This window comes from Anthonomus grandis, chromosome 14 (assembly GCF_022605725.1).
Source record: "Anthonomus grandis grandis chromosome 14, icAntGran1.3, whole genome shotgun sequence".
Classification (NCBI taxonomy): Eukaryota; Metazoa; Arthropoda; class Insecta; order Coleoptera; family Curculionidae; genus Anthonomus; species Anthonomus grandis.
The window spans coordinates 11,107,825-11,133,657 of NC_065559.1; the positions used below are offsets into that span (position 1 = coordinate 11,107,825).

A 25,833-nucleotide genomic window follows, 5' to 3' on the forward strand; every position below is an offset into this window, starting at 1 on the left:
TATATTCAGTCCAGACTTACATTTTAGACTCGGTTCTATTTTTTAAAGAATTTATTTTTTTTTCAGAATGTCTATCCCCCAAACATGATACCAGAAGTAAGAACAATCTCTGTGGCAAAAAGTGCATATTATATGCAAGAAAATTGAAAACTTTTTATTTTAGATATATCCTGATAATTTATTTCCATTGCCACTTAGAATTCTTCAGATACAGATTATTTTTAATATTATTATTATTATTATTATTTACAGCCAGTTAAGGCTTGCACTCCCTCTAAGAGGGGGAGGGATCATTTACTTATCAGAGATACCTGCGATATCAAAAGGATTAAGCTCTGTGGTCTGTGGGGGCCTTTTCGGTGTCCTTAAGTGACCTGAAATATAGAGTTATCTCCTAGAAATTTCCGGGTGCTGCGAGCAGTTGCCAGTAGTACTGCCTTTTGCATGTGCTTATATAGATATTCGCCAGTTCCTAGTTGCTTAAGGTATTCCAGTAGACTCTTCGGTATTACAATTGTTGTCGATATAACAATTAGGATGGTCTGAACATTATCCATTCTACATTGCCTTCCGATTTGAATTTCTAGATCTCTGTATTTGGCGATTCTCTCAGTGTTTTTCTCTTGCAGATTATTGTTGCTCGGTATAACTACGCCAATTAGATTTGTTTTCCTGGAAATTTTATCTATTAAAATAAGATCTGGTCTATTATGCCTTACATGTTGATCGGTAAGTACACTGCGGTCCCAATATAACTTATATCGGTCATTTTCCACTACGGGTTCTGGAGTATATTTATAATACGAAACCTTCTCTGTTGTAATAAGTTCCAACTTCATTGCCAACTCTTGATGTAAAATTTTCCCAACTGAGTCGTGCCGTTCTTTGTATTCTGTCGCTGCAAAGGCCTGACATCCTCCTATTATGTGCTGGATTGTCTCTGATGTTTAGCATCCATACCGGCATTTGTCGTTTTGTACGGAGGGATCTCTGATGATGTGCTTGAGATAATTTCTTGTTGGTATAACCTGATCTTGGATGGCGAGTAGAAAGCCCTCGGTTTCTGGAAACAGGTAAGACCTGATAGCAACCAATAGTTCGGCGAAGCAGTGTCAACATGATTTTGGCTGATCTCATTAGGATGCCGCCCATAAAGGGGCTTCTCCATCCAGATGCGGAGTTTTTCCTGGTCCGTATGATGGTAGCTGCGCGCTTCCTCGCTCTTAAGTTTTAGAGGAGTGGAATCGTCTATTTAATTTATTGCGCGATGCAGCGTAGAATTTTCTCCTTGCCTGTAAAAATAGGATCTTAAGTGATTTGTTTTTCAAGTTGTTTACCCAGATCTATTAATCTTCTTCCTCCAAGGTGGCGGGGAAGCATTGTTCTTTCAGTGGCACTTCGAGGGTGGTGATTGTGCGTTTTAGTAAGTAGGGTCCTCACTTTTCTTTGTAGCCTTTCTATGTCTGTTCTACTCCAATTAATTACCCCAAAAGAATAACTAAGAGCTGAACATGCGTAGGAGTTAAGTGCCTTAAACATATTTTTGCTGTTGAGATTGGTTCTCAAAACTTGTCTTACCCTTTTCACAAACTCGTTAGTCAGTTCGCATTTCATTGTTTGTTGTTCAATCGTTTGTGATTGTTTCATCCCCAAGTATTTGTAAATTTCGTGTTCGCCCATCGCCTCGATGGTCTGGACATTCTGCATCTGATATTCTCCTGGCTGAATTTTTCCTCGGATTATATTGAAAGTGCGGCATCTATCTAGTCCAAATTGCATGCCGATGTCGTTTGAGAACTCTTCTACTATATGCAGCATTTGGTTTAGTTGGTTCCTAGTTGCAGCCATTATTTTTAAATCATCCATATACAGTAAGTGATTTAACTTTGCAATCTCGGTGTTATTATCTCGGATGCTAAACCCATAGTTGGTAGAGTTAAGACGGTTCGAAAGACGATTCATAGCAAGGCAGAACCATAATGGGCTCAGTGAGTCCCCTTGGAAGATTTCGGTTCGAATTGGAATGTTGTTTGTACTTACTGCGCTTTTACCCTGTACTTCGAGCTGGATCATTATTCTCCAACTTGTCATAGCGCTCTCTAGAAATGACAAAGTATTACCTTCAACTTTATACACTTTTAATATGTTTATAAGCCATTCGTGTGGTACCAAGTCGAAGACTTTCTTATAATCGACGTAGGCAGTAAAAATATTTTTCTTCTTCTTCTTATTATTATTATTATTATTAAAATTTTAAAAACAAAAAAAATCATTCACTTAGCCCAGATATCTCAGATATCAGAAGGATGAAACTGGAATCCTTTCCATGTTATCGGACCCTGTTGTTTACCTTTATTAACAAATAATATAGTTGACGTTATTCTGCACTTCGAATAAACTTTCCAACGATTCGAGATCTAAATAATAGCGTCGACTTCAGCTGCATTAGGTCATAGATGCTTTCCTTAAGGTTCAGTTTTTTTATGTTTTCGATCAGGATCTTTGGTATTACTCCTGTTGTCGACACAATAATTGGAATTGTCCACACTTCTCTCATTTCCCATTGTAATCGTATCTGATGTTCTAGATCCCTGTACTTAACAATCTTTCATTATGTTTTGCTCTTAGTTTATTAGCTACATCAATAAGGTTTGTCTTCCTAGAAATGTTATCGATTAATATGAGGTCAGGCCTAATGTTACTTACTCGTCTGTAAGTACAGTGCGATCATAATACAATTTGTGTTGCTCATTTTTAAGTACTAGTTCCGGCTTATAGTTACATTATGGTACTTTGGCTGCTGATAAGAGGTTTAGTTTTTCTGTGAGCTCTTGATGCTGTATCTTTGCAACTAGATCATATTATTCTTTATATTCCGTTGGTGCAAAAGTTTGACACCCACCTGTCTCACATCCATACCTAAATCTATCACTTTGTACCATTAACAACCATCGAGTCACCTACCGAAAATTTTAAATAATTTCTTGTTGGTATTACTTGATCTTGGATAGCCACAAGAAACCCTTCAGTTTCAGGGAAAAGCTGTACCGACGTCAGCCAGTAGTTCAACGCCGCTATTTCGACATACTCTTGTTAAACCTCTTGTCCATGTAGTGGTTTTTCCATCCAAGCTTGAATTTTTTTTTGGTCGGTGCTATGATGCATGGGAGTTGAAGTGGTGTTGAGTCATCTGCTTCACATACATACTCCATGATAAATGTCGATGTTTTTTAAAAAAAAACTTTTAAAAAAAAAAAGGATCGCAAGTTACTGATTTGCTGAGTCTGTTGCGTCTCTAGATCGTCCATTCTCCTTCCTCCCATTTGTCGAGGTAGCGTAGTTTGTTCTACGCAGGGGATGCTTACTGGCTTTCGTTAGGAGTGTTCTAGCCTTTCTTTGCAAATTTTGTCCGTTTGTCCGTTTTAGTCATCATCATTTTTAATTCATCCTATAATACCAAAAGAGTAAGTTAGTGAACTAACTACATATGTATCAAAAGCTTTAAATAAGTTTAATTATTTAATTATTGTTATTATTAATATAATTATCAGTTACCGCTTACGACTTGCGCCGGTATATATTTTTTGAACGAGTAAAACAATAATTTAGTTTCTTTGCTATTCTGGAAATATCCGCATGACATAGTAGGTCTATAGGTGTATAGAGGAACAGCCTGCTGTGCAAATTTCGCACTCTTCTATAATTAATCAATTTTCTGAAGATTTTTCTTGAAAGTGTAGACATTACTCCATTTAGCCAAGATAACTAATGGTATTGTAGGGAATTTTGCTAGGTTCCACATATTTTTCAGTTCTATTGCCAAGTTTTTGTACTTCGTTATTTTCGCCACCTCCGTTTGCTCTGTATTATGAGTCAATGACATTGCGACGTCAAATATTATTCCAGACATCTGGTCCTTATTAGTAAATAACAGATTGTTGTTATTAGTGTGTCCCAATAGAGAACTGCTAGGCCTTATTCTAATGCTGCTTCAGATTGATATTTGTAATATGGTGTACAATTATTTACAAATGGGATCGACCTATAGCGACGCATAGGACATTGGCACTATCGCCAAAAACGCAAAACTAAAACCGAAAAAATCACAAAATATAAAAACCAGGCTATAAAACTAAAGTAAATCTGGCCGTTGAACAAAGTCTCTACAATTCCACTGGTAATTTTGGCACCTATCAGTATAAATATAGTCCGAAAAATTCTGAATGGTGCCTGACTGGAAGAAATTGAGCGATATCATTGTGGAGTATCGAAGCCTTGTATAGCGGTTATTTAAATCGGCATAACCAAGTAGTAAAGAACGTTCACTATTGTGCGCGTTTCTAACACTACTTATGGCTTGTATTGATAATATGATAGACAGATTTCAAAAAGGCCCTTTTTGAGAGCCTGTAACGGGTCAATTCTGTTTAGGGACCTCAGAAATCGAGGATTACTAAGTGCCTCCACCTTTCTTGTTATAAAGGATTGAAATTGTCAAATAGGTTGTATCTGCTAGGTTGGGACCACAAAGATACACTGTTGTAATAGTAATTGAATATTCATTGACTATAATAAGTACAGTACCTTATTAATAAATTCTCTTTAAGGGGCCATTATAGTGGCAATGTAAAACATTACCCCGAGACTATCGCTTCAGCGTTTCCTGACCTTGTCCCTTAAGAGTCCCTTAAAAGGGCCTTTCCACCCTGTGACGTGACTGATCTGTTTGGTTTCGCTCTTGTGTGATCTCAGTTTGGTACCACTCTGTTGAGCCGGTATTTCGTATTTTTAACTGATTATCTGTTGTTAATTGGTCACGATATCCTGTTTGTTTTCTAAAAGGGGAATTTCATTGTTATCTTATAGCCCTTATACAGAATTTGTCGAGTGGAAGTGCTGAGAGTCCTAGCGTTTGTGAGCGAACCGTTCGGACTGTGATGGCGGCTTGCATAATTTTATGGTGGCTATTTACTGACCTCTTGGCATTCCCCGTTTGCCTTGTTTTGTAAGATTTCATCTCTGGGAGAGGATTTCTTTTGAAGGCCAATGTTTTGATTTTATCTTAAAGTTTGTTTTGACAATTGGCGCCTGTTAGCTAAGTTCACGTAACTGGGTTTTGCTGACTAAATCATGTGGGCGCTGTAGTACTCACAGCGTTGCCAAGGAATACCCTAAAATCTTACGAATGTTGTCACGCCACGTTTGGAACTGATTCATTATCACAGGATATTTGGCCGACCGCGATAGATTAGATCTGAGATGTTGGTTCAGTGGGATGATTCGGCTATCTTTTGGTGTATTTTTGGAATTTATTTAAATAAATACAATAATTACACAATTTAAGGTGGCACCCTGAAAATCATTGGCAGCGGTGCCTGTGACCGTCATTTCCGGTAGGGCTTTGATGCCGGATTTCTGATGCCTACGGAGTTTGTCTTACGTCCTTTTGTTCGTGTTGACTCGGGCATGACGTCTTCCACCTGTATGTTGTGTTCTCGCCGGCGATGCTTGGCAACGGGCTTGAGCTGAAGCTGTTGTCACTACTCGTCACTCTTGTGGCAGATGTGAATGGGTTGTTTTTTTCTATCGTTTTGCTTTGACAAAGAAGAGAGATAGCACTAGATTTCTGGTAGTTTCGTCGTCTCTATAAATAGAGAGTTTCGATTCGGCCATCTTAGTTCAGCCGTGTTAGTGGTGCCAGAAAGTGCTTGAGCAGCGTGCGGTAATTTTTGCCAATTAAGTCAGGTTCGTTGGCTCCCAGTTAAGGGGAATCTAACCGGTGCTGCCACTAGTGGTATTTCCCATTTGATTTGATGTTTGATACGATTGAGGATGATTGAAATCCATTCTCAGGATGGATTTTGAGGATTCGAAGCACGGGCCCACTACTCATCTCATTTGCGAGCCTTAACATCGGCTCACTGGACTCAGATTCTTTGGAAGAGGCTACCAAGTAAGTTTTATTACTCTCCTCCAGTAATTTTTTTTTTTTGGTTTTATGGCTTAAAGGCCAGGAGCTTGATGCTCATAGGTTATTTATCTTTTCGCTCTTTGTAGCTCCATCGGCAGCTATCGGGGGAAGAATTGCTGTTACTTTAGAGGTTTTGCTATTGCTGGAATTACTTGACCATACAGAGTGATCTGTTTGGAGCTAGATTTGTTGTACTAGAGGAAGAAAAACCCTTCGTGGAGGTGAGTCATTATATATAATTTATTTGGTTCTTATAAGGATGGTTCTGGAATACTTATGATGGTTGAATTCTAGGGTTTCTTTTTTTATTTAAAACTTTAACTTTGGGGTTTACTACCGTTAATGGTTCTGTCCCTGCCTTGTGGGACGGTTCATCGACTTATTGTGAGTACTGAGGCTGTACGACTTCAAGAATCAACCCGGTGACCACTACTTGGGGAGTTCTGCTTCGCTGTGGTTGAAGCATACTCATTAAGGGGATATGTAGAGTGGCTTGACTCTACATATCTCTGTCTCTTGACTTCTTAACTTTTATGGTTGTGATTATTTAAGCACAGCTTAACCTCGCGCTTGTATTTAATTCTAGTTCTTTATTGACAATTTCTCTGTTTTATTTTTTAAATTAACGTTGTAGCATCATCCTCTATTTAGAATACTATTATTACGTTGCACTTTTACCTTTATCCAACTGTTAACTAAGGATAAAATATACAGTATAGTATTTGAACCAAGGTTTCTGTAATCCTATTACCTGCATACAGAGTGTGGCTGTCAACTAAGTTTGTATAGGACAACTAAGGACTTCAATAGTTTTTTTAATAGTTATCATTTTTTTCTTCCCTTTAAAGAGCTCAAGGTTTACTGACCAGCTGAATGGTATTGTGCAACTTGGGAGTTAATTGTTACTGGTTAAGGTTGGGTCTCAGGGAAGTAAGAGAATAGTATTGACGCCTTTCGGTTGATATTATGGTGTTTAATTACGTGGCGTCCTCTAACTATTAGTAACTCACCCTATCCGACTGTAGCATAATCTTGCCATTCTTTCTTTATTCTCTTCCTGGCACATAAGGGTCAGTAACCTTATGTTTTTTTTATTGAATTTAGTTTTTAAAGTAACAGAGGGAGTTAACGCTCGTAATAGGTTAATAATAGTTTGGATATGTATTTATTATTTATGTTTGTTTTAACCTTACAAGCCAGTTGGTGAATAATTTTAGCAGATTGGTAGTGATGATATAGATAGGCGTTGTCTGCAAGTTGCTAGCAATCTGCAATAAGGTTTTCAATTGACTCATTCACTGTATAAAATTCTTACTCTATCTTGGATGACCATAAATAAATCCTCGGTCTCTCGATTGATGTAGCCAGATTCAGCCATGCTAATGAAGACAATTTGTCAACATTATCCGGCTGTTGGCTCTTTGGAAACTTGCCATGTAGAACTGCTCCATCCATGCAGTTTGATCTTATTGGCTTGAGTTTATGTTAAATTCGATATCTCTGTACTGCAGGTTTAGGCTTTCGGTCTCCCTGGGACTACCAATCTCAATTATCTTTCGTGGGACTCAAAGAATTATTATCACAAACTTTTTTGTTGGGTTTTGCATAACTTGTAGATATTCACCATTCCCCAACCGTGTTTTTTAAGACATAAATAAAGTTTTTTTGTTGATGCATTCGTATGTAGACATCGAAACTTCGTCAGCGTTCGGCGTGTCGTTCTGTCTAGCTCAATAATATCAGTATTGAACTATTAAAATCCTAAATATATTAAATTAAAAAATCTAAAAAATCCTGAATATATTAAAATCCCGATAATAGAAGCCTGGGTAGTGTAGCATTTGTGAAATCCGACAGCACTGTCACGTACAGAAGGCGGATAGGTTATAAGTGTGGATTAAAGATTGCTAGAACGAAGTAACAACGAGCATGTTGTAAAGTTGAAACAGAAATTAAAAATGCAGTTTTTTTAAAATTTACAACAGTTTTATTAATTTAAACAATGAACAAATACAAACAATAACAATAACCAACATAAATAGTACATTTTGGCGATGAGAAACGAAACCACGACTAGTAAATTCAGAGAAACCTTAGCAAACTTTAAACATAAAAAATCAACTTAGTGCTATCGAAAGTTTTAACGTACACACAGGAAATGTTGGTTTAAAGTGGCAGAAATGGATTAGAGGATTCGACAATTTCTTAGTGGCTTCTGGTATAACCAATGACAACAGGAAAGAGCCAATGCTATTACACTATGTTGGAGAGTTTTCGACATTTTTAGCTCTCTACCTGAACCTCAAACAGTAACAAACTCTTTTACAGTTTCAGTTGACCCTACATTAAAGTACGAGAGATCCAAGGTAAAATTGAACAATTATTTTTTACCAAAAGTAAACATTGAATTCGGAATTTATAAATATCACCAAGCCAAACAATTGGATAGTGAATCTATAGATGAGTACTATGCTAGGCTGCTAAAACTAGGCACCGATTGCAGTTTTGTGGATAGAGATCGAGAAATTAAGTCACAGATAATCCAGGAAACAATATCTTCCAAACTTAGACGTTATGCTATGACTGACAACCCTTCTTTAACACAGCTCATCTCTCAGGCAAAAGTGTTTGACATTACAGATTTACAGGTCACACAAATGGTCTATAACAACCATGAATCAGTCAATCGTGTGAAGAAAAACAACACAAAAACCAACTCATATATTCAACACGAATCAACCACAAGAACACCAGCCCAGAAGAGAGAGAGGTCATCCAAACAAAAAGTTGCTGTGGCAACAACTGGCATCTAAATGGCAAGGATTCATGTCCAGCAAATAGGATTACTTGTCACTACTGTTCGACACCAGGACATTTCGCTAAGGTATATCTACGGAAGCAAAGAAGTGAGTCTTTTAACAACAACCAGCAAAACACCAAGGTAAATGACTCGTTAACATCGAACCAGCAACACGCAGGTAACAATGTTAATTTTGTTAATGACTCATCGAAGAGAAACTAAAAAAGTTTGAAAATCAAAAAGAAGTAGAACCTGAAGGTGACACTACGAATCCAGACCCGGAAAAAAAAACTGAACGCAAGACCCCAAAAGCAAAGAAAAAAGCCGAAGCATTTTAAAGACTTTCTAACCGTGCCCCTAGACTAAGGTGTTTTTTGTCCAGTGTAGTTTTAAGTATAGAGTTTATTTGTAAACTGTGTTTTCAAAACTTAATTTGTTTAACATGTTTCACTTTTATTCAATGTTCTATTTACATATTAAACTTTTAATTTAAACTAGTGGGAGAATGTAGCATCCATGAAATCTGACAACACTGTCACGTACATTAGGCGGATAGGTTATAAGTGTTGATTAAGGACTGCTAGAATAGAGTAACAATGAGCACGTTTTATAAAGTTGAAACAGAAATTAAAAATGCAGTTTTTTGTTAAATTTACAATAGTTGTATTAGTTTAAACAATGAACAAATACGAACAATAACAATAACCAACATAAATAGTACAGGTAGGTACTGTCCAAGTATTCAGGGCAGAAATTTGGTTTTTTGCGAAGGGTTTGGTATTTAACATCTTGACTACTCTCTTCTTAAGTTTCTCCGAAAAAGTTACATGTGGTCAGTACGGTGGTTTTGCCACATTTCTAAATTTTTATAAGGATCTTCTGGTTGCAGATTTTCAATGTATTGAAACTGATCTAAAATGATAAATATTTAATTCTCCACTATATTTTTCTTAATGTTTAGCGCAACAGTGTAAAATATTATTATCATTATTATTATTATTAATTATTATTAATTAAATTTTATTTATAAAGTTTAATTTGCATCTATATCTATACTTCTGGTACGTAATTATAGATAGTATAAGAAGACAAACACAATACCAACAAAGCATAACATCAATACATCACGGCGGTTATTCCTATATAAGAACCTGCCACTGATTACTGCCGAACATTGATTAATAAACTTTGGTAATGAGTGTTATAATTAGTTGTTGGGTAGTGGAGGAAGTGGGGGGCCTCCTGTAGTATGGGCTCGCCTAATGCCCATCACTCGCAGCGGGGTGCTGTCCGAACATCGAATCGCAAACAACAAATGTTGAGTAGATTACTGAGAGTTGCACTAAATGATGATTGACTTGGCTGCTGTAATTATGAAGGTTTTTCACTAAATATGGACTTCTCTATTATAAGATATGTAATACTGCTATTATACCACATACATTTATAAGAGATAATAATTATAGAAGAGGAATTTAATTGGTTTTAGCTGCAATTTATTTATTAAAAATATAACCCGCATTTGCTAACATTAAGCACCAAATTAAAATAAGGCAATAACTTGATTAAGTATATAGTCCAGTTTTGTTAAACTGATAATAAATTGCCTACTACTATTATATTATATACAAAATGATCCGTTAAAAATGTGCTAGAAAGTTTCACTAGGTGGAATAGATCTTTTCCGCAAAATCAAAAAACGCAATTGAAGAGGGGATGTTATCTACCAAATTTTTAATGAAAGAATGGGGATTAAATAGTACTTCATTAGCCATTCTTTTTTCTGAAAATCCATCCATAATTTTAGGAAATAGCGAATCTGGCAACTATGAAATACCAACAATTCAAAAATTGATTCAATTTTCCTTCAAAATTAATATTTTTGGAGGGGTAAGTGAAGATTTTGATCGTCGCTTGCAATTTTGCAAAATTATGATTTAATAAGTAATTATGGATGATGTCCTATTTAATGTGTATTTTTCAGATGAGTATAGTTTATTTTCAAATGGTTAAGTGATGATATCTTTGAAAATTCCATTGTAGTTTCTCCTTTTTTCGTCCCTGTAAATTTAACAGGTAATATGTACTTGGGTTTATTCCCAAATATAATTGGCTCCATCTCTTAAAACTGTCATAGAGAATGACCCTGCATATAATGAACACGACAAAACTGCATTATTTGCGAATCTCGCGCAAATACTCAAATCACACGTTTCCAGGACACTGGATTGGGTAAAGGGAGCACTTGAACGGCCTCCTTCGGTCACCAGACTTAAGTCCTCTGGATTTTTTGTTGTAGGGGCACATAAAAAGGCGAAGTGCTGACTGAAGTGAGACTTGACACGTCATTTAAAGTTCCGCAAGCACGTATCATTGATGTATGTCGCGAAGTAACAATTGTCTATGATTGTACGACAACAATTTGAAGATAATCTGTATGTGAGAATATACTTAACGCTAAGTTTTAAAGTTATGCTAAATCGATTTTTGTAGTTTTCGTCAAACATATTGTTGGTAAGTTGGTTGCAAAGTGGATCGACTTAAAAAGAATAAAAACTAAGCAGCAACGTATGGGGAATTAGGGGCACTTTTTAATGAGATATTTGACCCTTTCTTCAAAAAAAAAATGGACGATAACATCCTTTCTTAAAGTGTTAAAAGTATATCAGTGTTTCTTGCGTCAAAAGTTTTCCTAAGAAATAAACCGTTTATGGGGTTTTCTCGAAAATTTTTTTGTTATCTCCACCCTGTAGTACCTTGGTACTTTTTTAAATAATTTACCCCGTATATCATAAACTAAGTAACTTAAAGTTTATTAGTATTACGTAACTATTTAAATTAATATCAATTTAGAACATAAGATCTCATACGCTCAATTAATAACGTATACATCTATTTTCTTTTTCTTTTTAATAATTTAGCGTACGAGATAAACGATAATAAAATATAATAGTTGTTGTAGAATATACTAAAATTCTAAAAGCTATAAATGTTTATGGCACCACAGTCACGTCGAATTGAGTTTTGCACTAGTTATGTCTATTAAAAAGGTAAAAAATTTAGAAGGTTTCTCTTCTACTAGCCTTAAAAATAAAACAAGTTATTGTCAAATAATTGACCTTAATAATTTTTCTCATTTTAGCTTTGATTTGCAAACTTTGATAGAATTGATGGAATTTTCTTTGATTTCACCACAAACACTTATCCTGAAAGAGTTATTTGATGACGAAAATATTTCTTAATATGTTTTCCTTTCAATCTCTTAATTACGATCCAAGAAATGACTAAAAATTTAAAAATTTAACTTAATTTTTTGATTCTAGTCTATTAAAACTATAGTGATCTGGCTTGCATTGAGTTGTGCAGTGTAAGATAGAACATAAGATTATTCTTATTGTTTTGTAAAATATATTTATAAAGAGCTTGCTAAACTATTAGTTTAAAACTTTCATAAAGTCTTTTTTAGCTCTTTGCTGGTAGGTACTTGCATTAATTGTAGTTTTTAGTCTCTTATTAGCAAAACTTAATTTAGGGTATTTATCGACTCTACAATTATTAATCTACATTAGCAACAAGGTAAATAGCCCACGCAAAAACAAAAAAAGTATCCAAGTTTGTTGACATTTTAATTTTAAAGTTTATTGTTCATCTTGGAAACATATATTATGGTCGTTAGAAGTTATTAATAAAAATTGTATTTCTAATAGCAGAGTTGCTGTTGACCGAGTTACCCGTTACATTAAAAAGCAATTTTTGTACTTATTACAGGTTTGGTAATGTTAATAATATTAAACAACGGCAATTAACAGATTGATAACCAAACGACTGTTTTTTTTCCCAAGGGATATTATCACCATTAGAACTCTTCCACTCCTATAGGGACACAAATGCCCTACACCTTTTCACAGCTCAATAAAATGGGTTTCACGTATTTAAAACACTTCGCAACTGGGACATATTAGTGCTTTTTAGTTGTGGGATGTTAGTCCGCAAGTTGGCAACCTGGACCAACAAATTGCAAGTAGTTGAGCACGCGATCCTATAATAGTGTGTACATCTAGCCAGTGCACATTTTAGTATTATATTTAGATTTCTAGTACTCTGTATTATTTATTTATTACTGTTTTATAGAAAATTGGCAACCCAAAGTGCAAAAGTATTTTTTACATAAATATGCCACTATAAATTATTTTTTAAGTGTTTCGTTCTAATGACTAATCTAGTACAGAGTTAATTCAGAACTGATTTTTACAATTAACATAAAAAGGTTTAATCGGGTAAAATGCTGAAACGTTAAATATAAAATAATGATTTGGCAAAAATAATGATTTGGTAATATAATATGATTACTATTTGGATTTATAAGGAATATGATATATATCTCCTCCCCTCTTAGAATGAAGCACCCTCTGGAAGGTTTACTCTCGGGCTTTTTGGTTGGAGAGGAACATCCTGAAAAGAGGATCTTGTCATTGTCTTTGGACCAGTTTCTGTACACCTTTCTTTTCTTAATGAGGAAAATCAATACTGCTACTAGTAGGCCTATATTCAGGGTAATTGTCCATAGGCTTGGGATGTAATATTTGCTTGAATATGAGGTTTCTTCCACTGGGATTATTGGATTAACCATTAGCGTATCCCGGTGCAATTTTTCTAGTTGAATGTGAAACTTCGGAAGAGCTTCTGGTTTGAACGCTAAGTTCGGGGCGTCAAGGACTAGAGGGCTACCGTAGCTTTTTTCTTGAATACTTGTTTTCTGTAGAAAATTTTGCAAGAACCCTTCTTTATTAGAAAAACTTATTTAAGATTCTTCAAGGTGGTTTGAGTTTTGCATTGTACTTCGAGGTTTTCAGGTTCGAGGAAAACTGCCAAAAATTGGTTTAATTCTGTAATCATTTCTATATGATTCTCTGGGATCTGAAGTATGTGAAAACAATATGATTTTATGGTTTATTATCCTTTATATCCGAGATAATGAACTTTCATATGAGCTATCACTATCAAGACTAGATTTTCTTAATGACATATATACTTACAGCAAAACCAGTATTTTGTCTATGTGCCGTGTCCTCCAATATCCCTTTGAAGTCTTCGTCTTTGGAAAACCTGAACTGGTTGCTGTCGCGACGCTGATGTGCTTCAGTGGCGTTGTACTGTTCCTGGATTTTCTTGTTGAGCTGCTCAATTCACTTAACTGGTTAGATGCACGAAACGACGTAAAAGTCCTTAAATCCGCACTCCCGAAATTAAGGTTCATCTCTCAATAAACTGTTAAGACGAACCGTATTTTATTCCTAAATACGTTAGAAAGTCCATCCTACCGACTGCGCCAATTATATAGTGATGCCACAAAACTTGTTTTTTAAAAAAACTTTATTTAAATAGAAAACGACTAATCTAGTACAGAGTTAATTCAGAACTGATTTTTAAAACAATTAATATAAAAAGATTAAATAGGGTAAAATGCTGGAACGTTAAATATAAAATAATGATGTGGTAATATAATATGATTACTATTTAGATTTATAAGGAATATGATATATAACTTATATAGAAAACTTAGAGAGAGTCTCAGAAGTCCCATAGTAGTGACGACAGCGTACAAGATGAAAATTTTCTTATATCATCTAGATCTGGATCACAGGAGAGTAATAGCATATCTTCTGATATCGTGGACAATAAAATGCAAAATCAACAGCTTAAATTATCAGAAACATACTACATGAACGAAGTAGGATCGTGTTTCAAAATAACCTTTCCTCGGGTAAGAAGTGACGCAACGGTTCAGAGTATCGACGAATCAATTGCCCATTTTAAGGGTAGGTTAATCATGAAACAGTTCTATTGTCACTAAAACCAGTAAAATATGGAAATAAAATATGAACAATATGTGGCGTTTTTGACCTAAATATTTATAATGGCAAAGAAACAAGTCACTGAAGGGACCTTTCATGGTCATGTAGTAAAAAGGCTCATTTCTATAGTAGACCAAACAAAAAATGTTTTGACAAATGATTTACATCAGTTAAGTTAATAAATCAAAAATAGCAAGAGAGGAATCCCAAATAAGATCTAGTAATAGGGAGCTTTCACTTTTAGATGGCAAGACACAAAGATTTTGTATGTTGCCATGTGCAAAGTGGCGGCAAAGGGGCTACTACAGATCTCTAATATTGACGATTTACCACTTTTTTATTATATTCAAAGAAACAAATCACAAAAAAACTACTTTTGTTCAGTATGTTATAAAACTAGCGGAGTCACTGATAGCATATGCGAGAACTAGTGTAAAGCTTATAAAAGGATCAGAAAAGTTGACCGGCACTTTTACATGACGAAATTTATCTAAAATCGGGCTTATAAGAACAAAGTGCTCTCAAAGAGAAATTGAAAAGAACATCAAACATTAGTGCAAGATGTCTGAATACCATTGAGTGTAGATTGTTCGACGCGATATCATGTCAAGGTAAATAACTCTTAAGACGAATGCATCTCACCAAAAAATCCTACTGGGACATCAGTGTCCTATCACTTGTCATAAGAACTCGTTTAAAATTAAAATCATTTAGATTAGGTATGCCAAATGTCAAAAAAAAAATCTGGATTAAAAGGGTTAATGATTTTTAGATATTTCAAAAGTAATTCTCCTTGAATAATATTGGCATATAAAACTTATTCGTTTACCAACAAATTATAAACTCTTTTTCTGTACAAACGCAGTATAATAATAATTCTTGATAGGGTAAAAGGATGGGAGATGGACCAGGAGGGTAGACGATCCACTCAAAATATCCGGCAAGGTTTGGCAACAGGGCAAGACTAACCTGTCCGGTTCTGTTTCTTAGCGTCAGTTGCCTTTGAGACGGCGACTGGAACGCATTATAACTCACCTTCGCGAATCTTATTTACGATAGTTGAAATCACCACGTGCAAAAATTTTATATCAGTTTTGAGAATCTTATTTTTTTTTTAAATCAGGTAAGTTTAACCGATTTTTGTTGGATTAGTGTTTAGATACCATATACAAGGTGTATTAATTGGCATATCTTAGAAGGTAGACACTGGTCCATCTATCCTCCTATTTGAGAATAGATGGCCCACTTAAGTGGAGGAGAGTTGGATCAGCCTATTTTGTTTGAGGATTATGCCCAATAAATATATCCGAAAACAAAACGCACCTAAAAGAGGCTCTTGGACGGCTAGAGCATTAGGTGATGCAGTTGATGCTGTGAAGAATGGCGGTATGGGCATTAACGAAGCCGCGAAAGCATTTGGGATGCCAAAAACAACTTTTAAGCGCAGATTAAAGGCAAATAACATCGATAGCTGTAATCGTCTGAAGCCAGATTGTTCTTTGGGCTCGAACGTCGAAACAAAAATAGTCAGTCACATAAAAAAACTGCAAAAGGCAGGCTTTGCACCCACCAGAAGAGAAGTAAGAATCATGGCGTTTAATTTAGCTGAACGATTGGGGATTCCAAATAAATTTAATAAAAAAGAAGGTATATTAAAAAAAAAACCACATTGCTAATTTATTATCGTCTTTTTTAGGTAAAGCTGGCCAAAAATGGTTAGAACTGTTTTTAAAGCGAATACCTGAAATTTCAATCAGAAAATCCGAGAACACCTCAATTGCGCGAGCTTTGGGAATGTCAAGAGAAACCGTTAATAATTACTTTTCGGATCTACAGAAAATTATGACTGAACACAATTTTTATGATAAACCCGAGCATATATGCAATACAGACGCAACAAGATTACAGCTGAACACTAGGGGTGGTCAGGTACTAGCCGAAAAAGGATCAAAATGGGTTCCAAGCGTAACCCCTGGGGAAAAGGGTGAGACAATTAGTGTCATAGCATGTTGTAGCGCAGAAGGCACTTTTATCCCCCCATATTGTATTTTCAAAGGAAAAAATTAAAAAGAAGACTGGCATAAAGGTATGCTACCGGGTTCTAAAATTAGAATGTCGGAAAAATCGGCTTACGTTAATAGCGAGATTTTTTAAGAATGGTTACGAACACATTTCAAGAAAGCCCTCGGGTAAAACTTTACTAATAGTAGATGGTCACACGTCCCATACGACCAACCTGAACCTACTAGAATTTGCTGAGCAAAATGATATAATTTTGTTTTGTTTACCATCGCATACCACTCACTACCTGCAGCCTCTTGATCGCGCCTTCTTTAAATCTCTTAAAAGCAACTTCTACGCTGAATGGTTTTATGGTTCAAAATAAGCCAAACAGGGTTTTTAATCGTCTTCAATTTGGTAAGCTGTTAGGTCGAAGATGGGGAAACTCAGCAACTGTTCAAAATGCGGCCTCTGCATTTAAATCTATTGGGATTTATCCATTTAATCCGTTAATTATCCTGGAATATCCTTTTTTTAACGCAGACACCTCTTAAGTAAATCCTGAAACAGAAACATTGCAGACGGTCCAGACGGATGACTTATCAGTTAGAGCTAAGTCTCCTCAACCCTAACAAGTCATCAGTACCTGATGACGATATAACTCCCGGAAAGGCTCTTGATGAAGTAACGCCTGTACCTGTTTTATCTGGAGCAGTGAAAAGAGTTCGTAAAAAATATCCAGAGAGATAACAGCTAAGGAATCTATAAAAAATAAGAAAGATGCGCAACTAAAAAGAACGTAAAACCTGTAACAAAATTAAAAAGTAAGAGAAAGGTGAGTGAATCTTCAGTGTTTGAAGATGACGTTACTCTTGATGACAGTTCCAGTGGTGAAGAAAACTTTAGTGATTTAGAAAATGAATGTGTCGGTTGCAAGGAGAACTATAACCAAACGTCTAAAAAAGACGAATGGCTGCAATGTATCATTTGTAAACGTTGGTTACATGAAACTTGTTCTGGCTTCGTTAACCTTTGCAATAAATGTGGAAAGACTGTCTTAAAAAAAAAAAAGTATAGCATGGTCGGTCTATCCTACCCCTAGTGATCTCTTCTCCACAGAGCAGGATAGATGGGCCAATGGCATACTTGTCATTATGTATATTTTTTAGTGCCTAGAATTAATATTTTTAATTCCTAACTATACCAAAAGAAATACCAATGTTACGTTATGTTATATTTTTTTTTTCCAATTTTGTTATTTTTTTTTAATAAAGAAGCACGTTTAATTTTTTTAAATGTGGTCCATCTTGCCTCCTTTTACCCTACAATCCTAAATTTAATTTTAAAATATTTATTATGGCTGTTTAATGACAGACTTCTTAGGACCAACCTAAAATTACATTCAATATTTCTATAAGTTGGAAAGGAAGTAAAAAAATTAATGTTACACAATAATATACAAACCTATACACGATATAGACAAGAAAGTGAAAAGTTACATTTTTGCTAATTACATTTTAATTCAACTTGAAAGTACACTTAAATGAAAGAAAAAGATGTCTATGGTAATTATTTATAAACAATAAAAATATAACAAAAAAAAAAAAATATATGGGACTTCTAAATAAAATATACGAAGATTTTTAAAAAGCAAATCTGAGATTTTAATTTAAAATGACCTCATTACAAATAAATAGTTAAATAAAGAAATCTGATAGAAATTCACGATGCTACTTCAAAATAATTTTGCAGTAACTAATATATATCAAACATACACATTATAGTAGTCACGTTAACGAATTAATAATCTTTTATTATACATCATCATTTCCTGTATCTCATTATCTAAGCCTCTCGTAAACAAATAAAAAACTGGGCTAAAGTAGATAATTAATATTAAGGTAAAAATATCGTTGTTAAACAGACCTTGTTAAAATTAAAGGAATTATACCAAACGGAGTGTAAATATTTAAACTCGACTAGAAACAATACCCTATAAAAATGATGGCGCTCCTAATTACATATTATTTGTTTGCTTGTTGTCTCGCCATGTGTCTCGCAACCAATTACGTTGCCTGTAATAATTATCTGACGCGATTGCATTAACAATTCATTCGCAGTACGCCCAATCGCATTAGACTTCAGTTGGGACAAAAAAATTACGCCCACTCCTTGTTTGTTCTTTAAATCATATCTGTTTATCTGTTTCAACGAGCAACTAATATTGGCCTTAAGCGTTGGGTTTGTTTTCTTTTAGATTGTGCTTTCTTCGTTTTTTTTTATGAATTATGAGTATATTTTACGAATACTTTTCTATAACTAAAGTTGAAATTTTGCCACACCTAAGCCTGTATTGAGTAAAAATATTTAATTGACATTATTTGATAAAAGTTATGGGCCGAGAACGAAATTATTTTTATTTAAAGATAAACAAGCTAAAAAACTAAAGATAGCAGTTTAAGCACAGATGTAAATAGCTCCGCACCAGATAAATACTCCAATGTTAGTTAAATTTGCGGACTCTAAAAGGATGCTGGCCTGAGTGAGCTCTAGCATCCCAAGCCAAAACTATTAGTCTATGTTGCCAAATCGAGCATCCCGGTTCGTTGCGTTCCTCTACGTTACTGCGGGTAATACGAGTAAAGGATTTGGATCTTGGGTATTTAGTTAAATTTATACATTTAGTGTGTAAATTTACATTTTACTTTTTTTTACATTTAACGAAGTTTACATTGATACTTGACGAAAGAAACCGCAAAATAGATTATTGATGGAGGGAACTATAGATACATATTTAATGTATATGTATGTCAATTGAATTTATATTATTAATGAATAAGCTTTTACTTAATATTATTAATTAAAAGCAGTACTATAATAAGTCTTATAGTTAATAATAACAACAGGATAAATTTAAAGCATCCTTAATTATATTTTTGTTTCATAAAATGTATATCAATGTAGAAATTGTAAATGTTAATTATACAATAAGCATGATCAGGAAAATACCCAAAACCCGAATGGTCTATTTTTTCCTTAGTGTGATATTATAAAAAAATTATTTTCGCAGTTGTGTCTTGTTCGGCTACACTTTAAAGTCTTAAATTAATAATGGATAAAATAAATGCTAAAAAACGTCCATATGGAAATAAATGTGAATATTTTAATTGTGACAATTCACGCAGAAATTCTACCATTAGGATGTTTAGGTTTCCAGTGAAACTTAAGGACATTTGCAATCAATGGATATTAAATTCAGGTAAGTAAAATTATAAGTAAAAGTCAAGTTTGCTTCTTGTGCTATTAATTTTTTAACATCTTTTCCGATTCATAAAAAGCAATTGTATATTTCTTTTCTAAAATATCAAGAAATATCCTTAAATAAAACTTTTGTAAAATATCTATCAATGTGCACGTGCACTTTTTAAAAATTCAAAAACTTTAAAGGAAAAATTTACCTATTTGTTGCTATATTACCTATTACCTTACTACATGGACCCTTACTGCAATCAATTTGCAGTTTACCCTTTATATTTTGTAAAATAGCAGAAGCTCGAATCAAGGCTGAAAACTTTATGAACTGAATTATTTAGATTTTTCTTAATTTCTATCACAACTAAACTCATTATAAAAACGTATTTAAATAGTTTTTACAATTGTTTTATTTACCCGTCTATGCTTTATTAACTACCAAGATTTTTTTTAATACTTTAGGAAACGCTAAGTTCGCTAGAGTTCCAGTTGAAAGCTTACGTGGTAAATACATTTGTAAAAACTGTTTCAACAATGAGGACTTCCGGACAGAAAACCAAAAATATCTGAAGAGTAATTAAGTTCCTCAAAACTATACTGCTTTCTTTAGCAGCCCTTTTGCTTCAGATAGCTAGAAAACTTTAACTGTGCAGATTCAAAAAAGAAAATATACTGCAGGTGAAAACAATTCAGCATTAAATTTAGTAGAACTGCCGGATGCTGTTACGACACCAAGAAAATTGGAACTAAAAAAAAAGTAAGATTTTTAACAATTAAAAATAAAACTTAAAAAAAAATATCTAGACTGCACAAAAAAAAATTCAAAAAACGACACTAGCTATCTTTACACATTTGCGCCAACAGCCAGATCTTTTCGGCTATTTTTCAGAGTTAAAAGTACAACAGACTTACTTATGCCGTCGAGCATTTTAAATTCCGAGATAAATACAGATATCCGCCCATCATAGATATAGATATTAGCCCGATCCGGCTAAACAAGCCATAACGACAATATCCACTAATAGTCTAGATGACAACAATGAAAATGCCGAAAAGGACGTCGTAATTAGAACTTCAGAACTTGAACAACCCATTAATCCAAAAGACTCTTTGGAAGATTGGCAAACGTTAAAAGAGTTTTACAAAATTTTAATTGTCCCGATTGTGCCACTTTATTGAAGTCAAATGAATGTATAAGCGAATTCTCTCAAATATTTTTATTAAATAAGAATTACGGTGGACACGAAATAACATATTTAGTTAGCCCAAGCAAAGATGTCACTCTGGTTGTCCGCATAGATTTTTCCGCATAGATTTTTCGAAATGAATTTAATAAAATACAACAACACAAGTTTGTAGGTACTAAAATAAAGAACAAAATTAAAAATGGTTAGGATCTAATCAGCATAAATACTACGTGCACAAATTTTTTTTGTTAACAAAACTTGTTCATACAAACTTGTATAAATTTTGTAAGTGGTTGCGGAAAAAAACGTGCAAAATGTTCAGCAAAAAATTAAAAAGTTAAAACATAACTAAATTATATGCTTGATAATAATGACAACTCTATTTTCAAATTGTTATATACTAGTATGTATCTTCTAATTTACTATTAATTTATGGTTTTAGTGGTTGTATAATGAATATACCTTGACAGGTTAAAACTCTTATATGTAACACCAAGTTACATGCCTTTGCTGGGAAAATTTAATGTAATAATTTGTATATACCTAAAGTTTATTTAGTTAACATATAGTTATTTAGCTATTTAGTTAACTTTATTTAACATTATAGTGTTTGCATTATTTTGATTGTTATTTTCTAGTTAAGATTCACCATGTTTATGTTATGTCTATTATTTAGAATCAAAAAGTACTTAATTTCAAAAAATTTCTGCAAAATAGTACTATTTCAGTTATAATTAAATAGGAACTGGATAATATTCCTAGTGAAAGTTATAAACTCGCATTTTTTATAGGTATTGAGAAATTATCTATATATAGATATTGTTTTGCTTTTAAGCTATTTAAGCTCATAATATATACTGTACCTACAATAAAAGCATGTTTGTATTTTTGTCTGGTTTTAATGACCAGAAAATTGAAATATATAATATACTTATCTATATACCCCTGTGTATTATTTAAATAAAAGAATCTAGACAGTTTTTACTTTTTTATATTTATTATACTATGCTAAGTAGATGTACCTAAGACATTTTTTCTATGAAAAAGCCACGATAAGACCACTTTTTCTACTAGAAATAGAAATTCTATTGAAAATTAAAAGGTGCACATGTTAAAAGTTTAGCACACATTTAAAAATATTTTACTGTTACTTTTACTTGAACAATATAACTTGAATGTCGATTAAACTTATTCCCTTTAATTAGGAAATTGTGTTAATTTTTTGAGCATTTGAAACTACTTAAAAAAACTTACTATATATCCTTAGAATGTAGATTTTTAAAACATTAATTACTATATTTTGAATTTAAAAGGATTCACACTGTATCTACAGTTATGATATTCTATATTTTTAATCAGAACGCTTACACAATAGTTTTTTTTCGAATTTACATATTAATACAAGCGCTTTATATAAATTAAAGATTTAGTTTTAAGTTTGGCAACATAGCGACGTCTTAATACAACAGCAAAAATAAGCAAAATATTAACGGTTTCGACTGGTGCGCCGCCTGTCGCAGAAACTGATGAAGGGCCGAATTCGGTTATGCGAATATAACCGAAAATATTAATAAGAACTCGAGTTTAATTTAAAATTAATTTTATTTAGTTATTTGATATTATATAATATTGTACAAAGTGGTCCATCGAAAACGTACCGCAAGGTAAAGAGACAAGTTTTGACGCAGAAAACGTAGCAAAACCTTTAATTCTCTAAGAGTAGGTACAACTCAACCATATCCAAGTGGCCGATGAAATTTGGATGCGCAGTGGCAAAACTCTTTGAAGATCATTTACAGAACTTCCGTCTTAGAGGCCTGTTAGTTTACATCGCAGTGTTATAGCCGAGTATTATAATCGAGATCAATTTAAGTGATAGTGACTGATGTTTTTTTATGTATTTTCTAAACTTATTAATTTTAAAATAGCTTTCAAAAGTAAAATAAAAAATAAATTATTAATTGGTTAAAGTCGAGTATAAATAGTGGTCTATAAGTGAAATTGTTCTTAATCCAATAGGTCCCCTTGACGCTTTAGTAACTGCTAATTTAGCATCCAAGGCTCCCCTACTATAAAAATTATTTATCGTAAATAAATTCCGGTGGGTCGTTCTCAGACAGACGATTTTCTTGAACTCTGGCTTAAAATCTTGTTTTCTTGGGTCGATTTTTCGAATTTGTATCTATTTTTTGAACTTTTCGTTATGGCAGGTAAAATAAGGAAAAGATCACTTTATTGTTTGGTTTGTAACAAAAATATTCCCAAGTCAGCCTGTAAAGTCTCATGTAATATCTGTCAAAAGTGGCATCATTCTGAGTGTGCAAACTTAAGTGAACTTAAGGTACGAATAATGAGTGAACAAAATAAGTGTTGGTCTCGCAAAAATTGTAGTGTTGCTACTTCGACAGTGCTATTTTAACATCAAGTACTTCTCCTGGTACTGGCAAAAGTGATACATTGTTGAGTTTAATGTTATTTACCCTAGTAATGAAATTGAAATGTGAAATAAGTGGCTTAAGAAGTGAGGTGTCAACTATGAAGCGATCCCTTAAATTTTTATTTCTTTATATGAAGCAATATGACTTATTATGACAAGCAAATAAAGTTATGGGGGAGATGATGAAGGAAATAAAAAAGGAGAGTACCAAACTTGGTAGTGACTTAACGCTGTTGCAAAACAAGTTTTCTGATATCGAAAATAAAATAAGCGAAAAAACCCTTTTAATTAATGGCGCATTTAAAATTGTAGATATTCCTGATGTTATAAAGAAAAAGACTTTTCAAGTAATTAATTTTATAAGTCCAAATTTTTTGGAGATCATACCTAAAGAAAAATCACCATTAGCAACTGTGACTTTTAAATCCAGGGCTGTAATGCAGGATTTATATATAATTCGAAGAGAAAAGGGGGATTTAAATACAACTGCCTGTGGAATCAATAAAAAAATGAAGCATGTTTTTGTTAATAAAGAACTTAATAAAAACACGTTCTAGTAGCTTAAAGAGACCAAGCAACTTTGTCAAAAGGACTATAAATATGTATGGAGCAGGATTAACTTGATATTCATAAAGAGCACCGATGGAGATCAGGCGATTAAAATAAAGGATAATGCTCATGTGAAAACAATCCTGGAAAGTGCTAACAGAGGTTAAAAATAAAAATCAGTGTAATGCGCTATAATTTAATGGCTACAAATATTTTCAGCTAAATGGCAGGTAAAACTAAAATTGTAAAAATTTAGAATCTAAATGTAAGGTCATTGGTTACTCATTTTACTTATGTATGTGATGTCATACTTGATCATGATTTTGATATATTTGATACAACTGAGACTTTATAATATAAAAAATTATAAAATATTTGGAAAAGATCGTATGAATAGGGCGGGAGAGGTAACGGTTTACATTCATAATGAGATTGTCTCTGATGTTTTTAACCTCATAAATGCGGATCAGGGTCTTATTGAATACTTGCTAACGAGTATAAAAGATTTTATCAAGTGTAAGAGGTTTATCACCCTCCAAAACATCCAAACAGAGTTGCGCAATTCCGTTTTATCAGAGGTTACTTCAGTTTTTGATCATGTTGTGGTAACGGGTGACGTGAATGTCAATCTCCTAAACCTTGGTAATCCTTGAAGCGATTGTTTTAACTCCTATAATTTAAAAGACGTAATTAATGAGCCAACAAGGATTACTAAAACAATAGCCACTTTACTGGTTCCAATACTGGTTAACGATTCATTTCTCGTTATTAGCCATGGTGTTATAAATACAGATATAATTTCAGAACATAGTCTTACTTATTGTCAAAATAGGGTGGCTGTTGGGTCAGTACAAAGACTTTTAGATGTTTTAAACAATTCAACGCAAATATTTTTTTATACAGATATACAAAACGTAGATTGAAACAACATATCAGATTCAGGATATTAGTGATAAAATTAACTTTTTAACTGAAAACTTCCTAAACGCGCCTGTACAACCTGTGAGACTCAGCAGACCGCCAGCTCCTTGGCTTACGGATGCCTTGAAACTTATTTTAAAACACGGTGATATTGCTTTTCATAAATTTAAACTTCTCAAATCATAATCTCCTAAATCATAATTTTTCGTTTAAATAAATTTAAACGAAACAATATCAAAAACAATTGGAATAGCTATAAAGAGCTTTAGAACTATTCCCTAGCATCCGTAAGGCGAAAAAAAGCTGCTTATTTCAAATACGTATCTAATTGGAATACCATAACTATATGGCAACGTTTAAAGGTAGCTGGAATCATGACCCTGCTTGTCATCTGCAAGACCCTGACAAGATAAATGACTATTTTATAACAATATTTAAACGAAATGGAGCTGATATGTGTCTCATAGATTTTCTTGAGTCAAATAGACGTGATTCCACTGCTTTTGACTTTTCGTTACCTACTCAGGCAGAGATACGCAAAGGCATTAACGAGTTAAAGTCAAATGTGCCGGGTATTGATGACATGTTACTTATGGTAAAGGTTAGCATCCCTATTCTATTGGATCATTTTACTCATATAATTAATATGTGACTTGAGAAGGGATGTTTTCTCTCAACTTGAAAGACTGCTGTTATCTTTCCTTTACCTAAAGTAAATTTACCATCTCGAATTACGATTTATTATTTAGTCTCTTGCCTATTTTAAATAAGTTTTTCTTGGGAAAGTGGTGTACAGAAAAATGTTTTCTTTCGTTGATAGTGTCGATTTACTGCCTTCCACTCAGTCAGGTTTATGTTCC

The 25,833-nt window shown here is 33.6% G+C and overlaps 1 protein-coding gene and 1 long non-coding RNA gene across 4 annotated transcripts in view; one reads left to right on the top strand and one right to left on the bottom strand.

Moving 5' to 3' along the window:
• The window catches only part of LOC126744587 (dachshund homolog 2), an 842,630-nt gene that overhangs the window by 615,526 nt on the left and 201,271 nt on the right, over positions 1–25,833 (top strand). The gene's annotated exons all lie outside the window — the stretch shown is intronic.
• Positions 9,454–25,833, bottom strand: part of LOC126744605 (uncharacterized) — a 29,608-nt gene continuing 13,228 nt past the window's right edge. The window contains exon 3 of the long non-coding RNA XR_007663252.1: positions 9,454–9,683. This is a non-coding gene — a long non-coding RNA (uncharacterized LOC126744605). The remainder of the gene's footprint in view (positions 9,684–25,833) is intronic.